At 40.2% G+C, this 9,767-nt stretch overlaps 1 pseudogene across 1 annotated transcript; it reads right to left on the minus strand.

Moving 5' to 3' along the window:
- Positions 1–2,911: 2,911 nt before the first annotated feature.
- Positions 2,912–5,252, minus strand: LOC145484902 (uncharacterized; annotated as a pseudogene). The gene is made up of 2 exons (XR_014049103.1): positions 3,208–5,252; positions 2,912–3,165 (listed from the first exon to the last, which is right to left on the minus strand). The product of XR_014049103.1 is annotated as an uncharacterized LOC145484902 (transcript).
- Positions 5,253–9,767: the final 4,515 nt, after the last annotated feature.

The raw sequence follows: 9,767 nt of genomic DNA on the forward strand, positions 1-9,767 counted from the left end.
AAGATAACTAAATAGCAAGCCATAAAATGTTTGACTGATCAAACTACAGTAATCTGACACGTCTCCAGATTAATGTAGATACCATCTTATTTTCTAACGGGCAATTTGATTCGTTCTTTGATACAACCCACACTGTGATTGGTCTGACACGCGCACATGCATAACTCCCTCACTCACCGATCACGTAGCCCTTCCCCCCGGGGGGGGACTCCCTTATATGGGCTATATAGGTCTGTGCGGCCCCGAAGGGTATGGTTTTTCAGTCGTTTTGGTCGTAAATAGGGTATCGATTTTGGCTGATTTTGGCCATTTTGGTCATAAATAGGGTACGGTTTTTGCACTCTAGCCTTGATATGGAATTGCTTTCAGAAGAAGCCACTTTTTCATCATTATCGAAAAGAAAATCAACAAAAGCCCTTCACAGATTCATATGTTTACGGTAATTTAACACTGGTTTGAACTAGGGAGCTAATTATAACGCAGGTCTGAAACAGGGTTTTGATATAAGGGTCAGGTCGTAAATAGGGTTTCAAATTTTTGGTCAGGTCATAAATAGGGTAAGGAATATCGCAGATTTTGGTCATAAATAGGGTAAGGGTTTTGGGAAGCGGGTCGCACACCCCCGCCCAATTTTTCTGGCAGTACCCCCTCGGGAGCCCTTCCAGCCTCCAAGAGGAATTTTTGCTCAAAAATACTCAAGTTAAGGGAACTTTTCGCATTTTATACGAGTCGTAAGTTTACCCTTTTTACACAACACAACGCAACAACACTACTTAACCGAAAATTGAAAGAAAGAGAAAAAAAACCTCTCTGACATGTTGCAAGTCTGATTTAATTAAATTGCACTTTAACTTGGTGCCGCACAGTCTTCAAAGAACATGTGAACAGTTTTCATACTTTTTACCTTTAAAAATATCGGACTGAAAAGAATGTCATAAAATGCCCATCAAATAAAAATATTAAACTGCTACTGCAGAGACGTAAAAACCGTCCAGAAATGAAAGCTTCTTTTTTGTTTAATATCCTGGGATTAATAGCCGATAACTTGTAAGCTCTAATTGAATTTACTCCCATATGAAAAACAAAAGTGTCGAGTTACCATTTGTAACTAAAAATAGCAAACATCTCGTGGGAACAAGTCGTGACGATTCGTCAGCTCTAATTGAATTTACTGCCTTGTGAAAAACAAGAGTGTCAAATTACCCATTGTAACTAAAAAATAAAAATATCTCGTCATATTTGCATGCAACAAGAACAAAACAATCGTTACCTGCACTTACTATTGCAAAACGTTAGAACTGCTTCAAATCTAAATAGTCTCGTCTCCTCTAAAACATGTCCTAAGAACTAGAACCGACCATTCGTGACCTCTAATTGAATTAACTCCAAGTGAAAAACAAAAGTATCAAGTTACCCTTTGTAATTAAAAATAAAAATATCTCGTGCCATTTGCCTACTACTAACTCATGAACTGCTTCTAAACTCAAGACTCATCTCGTTCATAACTAGCCACCATTACACTGAAAATTATGGACTCTAAAACAACTCAATGTACGTAACTGTCACACTCCCCTCCAAACCGGACTAAAAATCACAAACCGGCAACATACACGTCAGTCTTTATTTTTCAATTACCAAAGTCCTTGTGTTTACACATACCTTGTATTTCTCACATACCATTTATCTTTACAACAAGAAATTTGATTGGCTGTTCATAGTAGATCCAATCTGATTGGTGTGACATACATACATCTGTCACTCACTCACTCACTCACTCACTCACCCATTGACCCGTCCATAACATACCCGACGCGCCGACTAAGAGGTTTTTTTTTTTTTTTTTACAAAAAAATAACTCAACAACCAAACACGCCCAGCTGTTCAAAGAATTATTATTTGCTTACTTGGTGTTGTAGTAGATGGCTCTGCGGTAGGAGATCGTCTTGGTTTGGCATCTTTGGGTGGATTTGAGAGTTTTTCGGGCAGATACACTTTGGAGTCCAGTATTGAAGCGATTGTATCGTGTAAATCTCCTTCTGAGTTTGGAGTCGCCTGTTACAACAAAACAGCTTTGTCAGTAACTTAATCTAAGAAACAAATCGCAATGTACTAAACTGAACGTTTTTGCTACGATGTGCCGATTCACGGGAGCTATTTTTGCCGTTGACTTGATACAGTGGCTACGTTTTGTCCTTGAGGCCTAATCCACAATACAGGAAAATAGGATCCAAACTAAAATAAAGTATATAGATTTATTAGATAGGTCTATCACGTCACACTCCCATAGGGTCAAAGAGTGTCTTATGGTGTTAGTATCAATATCTGATTTCATCATGCTTACATATGCTCTCCCTGTGCTAACAACTCAACCCACGAGGATGTCAAAAGCATACTCGCTGATTCAGTTGCAATCACAAGCAAAGTTCTAAAAGAACACATAAATGATGTCATCATATCTGGTATGCTTGTAGCTTCGAGTGAAATTATACACACAAAAATTTTGCAGAGTTACTACAAGGAGGAGGGATTCTTTCTGTTTTTCCTACCATATCACTGGATCACAACATTACACGTAGCTGCTACGCCTATTTTTCATACAAAGTTTCTCCTCAACCAGTTCCACAATTATGATGGTTTAACACATCCAATAGTACACACGCTTACAAGTCTCTGAAACCCAGACCCAACAGGCCTAACTTTAATTTCCACATCAATTTTGTCATCAACATGTCGGGACAAAAGTAATGTTCAAAATATTTAATAATTACTTTATACATTGTACTAAGATTTAGTGGAGCATATTTGAGTGCTGGCAGAGTCTGCATCACACGATGTTCACACAGAAAAGTCCTTAATTGTCACACGGCCTTCCTTCACCAGGATTCCAAATAAATGCAAGATAAGCGTTGAAACAAAATTATAAAATAATACGGTAACCAACGGGACATGAGAATTTGGCCGAATTAATGAGGTGGCCGTATTACCGAGTTAAGATCAAACCTGGGGTTGGGATGCTAGGTCATGGACCGCTGCAGTCACCTCTGGGTGGTTAGTCGGTTGGTCCTGGATCTCTGCAGTCCCCTCTGGGGGTTTAGTTGTTTGGTCATGGACCACTCCAATTACCTCTGGGGGTTTTGCTGCTTGGTCATGGACCTCTGCAGTCACCTCTCGGGATTGAGGTGTTTCGTAATGGACCTCTCCAGTCACCTCTGGGGGTTTAGTTGTTTGGTCCTGGATCTCTGCAGTCTCCTCTGGGGATTTAGTTGTTTGATCATGGACCTCTCCAATTACCTCTGGGGGTTTTGCTCCTTGGTCATGGACCTCTGCAGTCACCTCTGGGGATTGAGGTGTTTCGTAATGGACCTCTCCAGTCACCTCTGGGGGTTTAGTCGGTTGGTCCTGGATCTCTGCAGTCTCCTCTGGGGATTTAGTTGTTTGATCATGGACCTCTCCAGTTACCTCTGGGGGTTTTGCTCCTTGGTCATGGACCTCTGCAGTCACCTCTCGGGATTGAGGTGTTTCGTAATGGACCTCTCCAGTCACCTCTGGGGGTTTAGTCGGTTGGTCCTGGATCTCTGCAGTCTCCTCTGGGGGTTTAGTTGTTTGGTCATGGACCTCTCCAATTACCTCTGGGGGTTTTGCTCCTTGGTCATGGACCTCTGCAGTCACCTCTGGGGATTGAGGTGTTTCGTAATGGACCTCTCCAGTCACCTCTGGGGGTTTAGTTGTTTGGTCATGGACCTCTGCAGTCACCTCTGGGGGTTGAGATGTTTGGTCATGGCCCTGTACAGTCACATCTGGGGGTTTAGTTGTTTTGTCATGGACCTCTCCAGTCACCTCTGGGGGTTTAGTTGTTTGGTCATAGACCTCTCCAGTCACCTCTGTGGGTTGAGGTGTTTGGTCATGGACCTCTCCAGTCACCTCTGGGGGTTTAGTTGTTTGGTCATGGACCTCTCCAGTCACCTCTGGGGGTTTAGGTGTTTGGTCATGGACCTCTGCAGTCACCTCTGGGGATTGAGGTATTTCGTAATGGACCTCTGCAGTCACATCTGGGGGTTTAGTCGGTTGGTCCTGGATCTCTGCAGTCACATCTGGGGGTTTAGTTGTTTGGTCATGGACCTCTCCAGTCACCTCTGGGGGTTTAGTTGTTTGGTCATGGACCTCTGCAGTCACCTCTGGGGATTGAGGTATTTTGTAATGGACCTCTGCAGTCACATCTGGAGGTTTAGTCAGTTGGTCCTGGATCTCTGCAGTCACCTCTGGGGGTTTAGTTGTTTGGTCATGGACCTCTGCAGTCACTTCTGGGGGTTGATATGTTTGGTCATGGACCTCTCCAGTCACTTCTGGAGGTTTAGTTGTTTGGTCATGGACCTCTCCAGTCACCTCTGGGGGTTGAGATATTTGGTCAAGGACCTCTCCAGTCACCTCTGGGGGTTGAGATGTTTGGTCATGGACCTCTCCAGTCACCTCTGGGGGTTGAGATATTTGGTCAAGGACCTCTCCAATCATCTCTGGGGGTTTAGGTGCTTGGTCATGGACCTCTGCAGTCACCTCTGGGGATTTAGTTGTTTGGTCATGGACCTCTCCAGTCACATCTGGGGGTTTAGGTGTTTGGTCATGGACCTCTGCAGTCACCTCTGGGGGTTTAGTTGTTTGGTCATGGACCTCCGCAGTCACCTGTGGGGGTTTAGTTGTTTGGTCATGGACCTCTGCAGTCACCTCTGGGGGTTTAGTTGTTTGGTCATGGACCTCTTTGGGCACCTCTGGTAGTTTAGCTGTTTGGTCATGGACCTCTGTAGTCACCTCTGGTAGTTTAGTTGTTTGGTCATGGACCTCTCCAGTCACCTCTGGGGGTTTAGTTGTTTTGTCATGGACCTCTGCAGTCACCTCTGGGGGCTTAGTTGTTTGGTCATGGACCTTTGTAGGCACCTCTAGGGGTTTAGCTGTTTGGTCTTGGGCCTCTGTAGGAACCTCTGGTAGTTTAGTTGTTTGGTCGTGGACCTCTTCAGCCACCATTGGTCTTGAGATGGTCTGGTTGCCAACTTCTTCAGTCACCGTTGGTATTTGCATGGTCCGGTGATCAACCTCTCCTTTAGTCACCTTTGGTGAGCAGGTGGTCAGGTGATGAACCTTTTCAGTCACTGTTGAAGTACACACATCATCGGGTTCTTTAATTATAATTGGTGTGCCTGTGGTGTTAAGAAAATACATTTCTTTGGTCTGTTGTTTACTTGTTCATCTACCCCATTCATTTATTCATTCATTCAAATGTCATGATGTATACCCAAATCAGTCTAGCATAGAGAATACTATAAAATATAGCTCTTGTTAATATTTTTTGCTCATAAATCTAAAATGTGTAGCTGCGGCAAACATTAAATTTTATGGTAGATCTGATGTATTCTACTAGCCCAATCCTCCATATGATCATCAGGGGAAGGAACTGAAGAAGATGTATTCTAACCTTTTGAGGATGATCTTGCTTTTGGCTGAATCTGAAATTCAATAACAAGCTGATTACTTATAAGTACTTATAATAATTATTTGATAATTGTTATATAATTAGTAACAATTAATAATTAGTAAATAATTTCATACTGTTCTTTATGAACCCAGCAACAGTAAATCAATAATTTCTAAAATATCAATGAATTATTTATGAATAGTTCTAAACAGCAATCAGTTTGAAGAATGGCAATTTGACCTATTCTATGAATCGGACACAACCAGGCTTGCTTTGTGGTTTTTCTAACAAATTTGTAAAATTTGTTAATTTGTAAATAACTCATCAACATGGCCTGTTTGCAAACTGACGGAGTGGTCAGAGACAATTATGAAACATTTGTTACTGCATGTATAAGGTAATAAATTAAATAAATTTGTTTCAGGCAGCCAGCAGTAATCATGTTTTCAAGCTGTTACATGTAAATAATAGGTATTAAGAATAATAAAACAGTATTAAATTATAGTTTTATTAAAAATGATTCTGATTTTCTAATGCTGTTGTTAATATCAATACATAATTTAATACACTTTTTTTCCAATAAGCAAACTTACCTTTGTGTTAGTAGATGTTTTTTGTCTGGTGCTCAAGTTTCCTTGAGGTGTTTTTACTTTGTTATTTGTTGATGTCTGGCCTTGGCCTTCTAGAAGACAGATTCAAGTTTTAACTTCTTAAATATATATAGATCACTCATAGGGATATTTCTTATAGAGCCTTGAATCTATATCTGACAAAAGATAAAAAATTGGCATCCAAATTTGATGGAACTTTTATTCTTACATTAATTTTCTGTTAAGTATGTATAATGTCATATATATCTTCTGGTGTGCCAGTTAATTTTTACACTTTTAACTTTTCTGCCACCAAGAGTATCAAAGGCAGGGGTTTCATCAAGGGCTGGGCACTGGGCAAATTGGCCAGCTGTGAACAGAACTTTGCCCGGCTGCTTCAACAATAATGTATATAGTACTGCTGATTCCCTATGCTATTTCCCTAGGCTGACAGTCTTTTATAAAAATTAAGCTTATTTCAAGTTATGGAAAATACTAGCAAGATTTCGCTGGTTATAGTATGGGTTATCTCTCTTCAAATTGCAATAATGCATTGCCGAGACATGTTGCTGTGTCATGCATGAAAGCCAACTTGAAATGTGTCAAAATTATGTGGCAAATAACTGACAGGGAAAACTCTAGTGGTGTGGTTTGCTAAAATGGCACATTTGTTCATTCACAGTAATTACAAAAAGGAAAGAACTAAATAAAACTCTTGCAATTATATTTTTGCTAGAAACCTATCGAAGCTGCTAATTATGGAGCACTGAATAGAAAGTTTGTAATAAAATCTTTTAATGTAGTTGGTAAAAGATTATGAAAATTGATTTTAATCTGTTGATCAATGGCATCAAAATGTGATTTAGTTCAGTACAAAATGATCTCCTGTAAGAAATTTTAAAAGCAGTGCTGATTTTGTGCTCCAAAATGCGGGAAAATGCATCTCTGCAAGTCTAGGATTTCAAAATTTCTGCAGGAGGATGACCCTGGATCCCATTAGCTTACATTGTTTCTGCCTGGTTGTCAAATCCTGATGCCCGCCCGCTAAAAAACGTATTAAAACTTTAATTAATTTCTTTTCCTTTTTATATTTCCTTTTTCAAGCTTTAGTGCCAACCAGCTTATTTGTGAACATTAATTATTTCTACTCATCTTCATTTTTTAGATCTTTAATTACCCAAAGTAAATTGACCTAATTTGTTTTAACATATTATGTAAACAAAGTTAAATATAAAGCGTTCGTTTTTCTAAATAGCTATTGATGAATTTCTACAAACTTAATTAAACATACTTAAATATCAAAACACTTGAACTTACTTAACTTGGCCTCATTAGCCTTCCTTCTCAACTCAGCTGATCTGTTGGTCCTTGCTGCTGGGGGAGAAGTAGCTTTGTTCTTCAAGCTCTTTGGCTTAGCTGCACGTTGTTTGCGAACGATACAGTCCGTATCTGAGAAACAGATTAAATTAACCTGGCGGTTAAGCTGAAGTCTATCTATACTTACAGGATTTTTAGAGATTGGAGACTCAAATCATATTGCAAAACGTAAGTACTGAAAATAATTAGTTTTACTTACCACCCAGGAAAAAAACAGAAAAAATTATTCGAAACACGTTTCGAAACAAAATACGGTTCTCGCAAGAGAAGCTAAGAATTTCGTCTCAAAAATCTGTACCTTTCAGTTATGCTGTATTTTGGTTCAACTCAATAGAGTTGTTGATATTCTTGCTGTAGGATCGACATTTACAAGAATTTTCACTTATCATCACGTCAACTAAAAAACATCTCCGCGAAGTTCACAGTTCACGGCATCGAAGAGAGAAGAGTCAAGCCAACGTAAGAAAGTTATGCTAAATAAAATAATTTTTTTCTTACCGCGGCGTTGAGCCTTCGAGCCTCCGCAACCCATGATGGGTTTTAAAGCTTCCGAAAGGAAATTTTTACGAAATAGATCGCAATTGATCCGAATTTACTTTTCACTTCGAAATTCACGACTAGTCGCGAGAAACGAGACGAGTAAACTGCACGTTTCTAAGGCAACCTAAGTTTACGTCGTTTCCATCACGATGTGACATCACGCAGTCTCGCTTTCATTAACAATGAAAAGTCCAAGGTGGACTGGTACGAGTTCCTTTGTTTTGCAAGTCCCACGGACTCCCACGGACTCCCACGGTGTAACGTACGTCCCAGCATGTGTGATTTTGTACCAGGTGACTGGGTTGTTCAAAGGGCCTATTTGTAGAGACTGTAAAAGTATAGAAGTCATATCGTCGCATTCATTTATTCACTTTGCCCTGAGAATGGTGTCACGATGACGCCGAAACGCCGGCTGTTACGGTTACAGTATACCTTCAGATCGGCAATTTTCTTCAAATTTGGATTTTTGGGTCAAAGTAATGGTCGAAAAGTAATCTCTAATTTCTGAAAACAAAATTGAAAACATAGTATTGGCGGAGAAATGGAGGTTTAACGTTACGGCCGGAAGTAAAAGTTCGCTCTTGATTGACAGCCCTATAACGTGTATGCAATCAACCGAGACTACTTTCGCGGGAATATTACCTATATGGATACCACAAATTGGCTGGCTACTCAGTTAATCAGCATTGCTAATCCAAGCATTGTTCGTATTAGGTGTAATTCTATTAAGTTATAAGTAAACATGGACCACGGAAAACTCTGTCTACCAGTTCGAAAAAGCGAAGAACGAATGAAAATACATCTCGGAGTGAAGAAGCGAAAGTTGGCCTCGCGGATGAAGCTATAGTCATCGTATCAAGCGGGCGAAAAGATCAAGTCAAGAGAAGAGAAAGGCGCTGTAAAAATTTGGGAACTTGACAGCGATAACAGCGATGTTTACAGTGACTCTTTTGTTGAGTGCGATACTGATGAAACGTCGAAGTCATTGAGATCCATTGGAATATTATCCATGCGCATTTGCTCCTCCGCGCTTTCTTTTGTTTGTTCTCGTCGCCCAGCCACTCTAGCGTTCGTATCCTTTTTCGTCTTCCCCATTTTGCCAGACCAGCTTCAAGAAAAACCGAAGTACAGAAAAGTCTTGAGCGCATTACGAAACACAAGGGTTTTTGGAGATTCGCGCGTCAGTAGATTTCACGGCGAGTTAATGGTAGTAAATTTTCCAAGCGCTGATTGGCTCAGTGATCTGAGAACCCAGTTGAAGGCGTTTGTGGGCGATGTTTGCGAGGCAAGAGATGTTTCCTGTTTTCTGGAATGAATTTTTTCGCTTGAAGCAGACACTTTAAAGAGTTACAACTCAAAGGGAATTTGTTTGATTGCCCTCAAAATTGGACAGTAGCTAGATTAACATATAAAAGACCAAAACTTGTCTGCGAATTGTTTATTTCGAAATATTTTCTCTCCGAGAACGATTTTTGTACGATTACTTCACATTTTAATAATCCTATTTCGAAAATGTTCTGTAACTTTTTACCGCAATTATGGCAAAACGCAGACACGCTTTTTTAGCGCTGTTTGTCCTGAAACCGGGGAAAAAAATAAATTGGCGAAAAACAAAATTCGCTTTGACTTGTAGCTTCCAAAAGGTGATTAGGACGCTCGCATTTAGTGGCCGTGAAAAAATCGTCAATTCATTTTATTTGAAAATTTTTGGTGTAGTTTGATAGCCAGCTCTATAAGCTTTAATTTGATATAGGGGTTTAGGTATCTACAGCTTAAACCGGACGCGCTACATTGCT

Source organism: Orbicella franksi, chromosome 4 (assembly GCF_964199315.1).
Source record: "Orbicella franksi chromosome 4, jaOrbFran1.1, whole genome shotgun sequence".
Taxonomy (NCBI): Eukaryota; Metazoa; Cnidaria; class Anthozoa; order Scleractinia; family Merulinidae; genus Orbicella; species Orbicella franksi.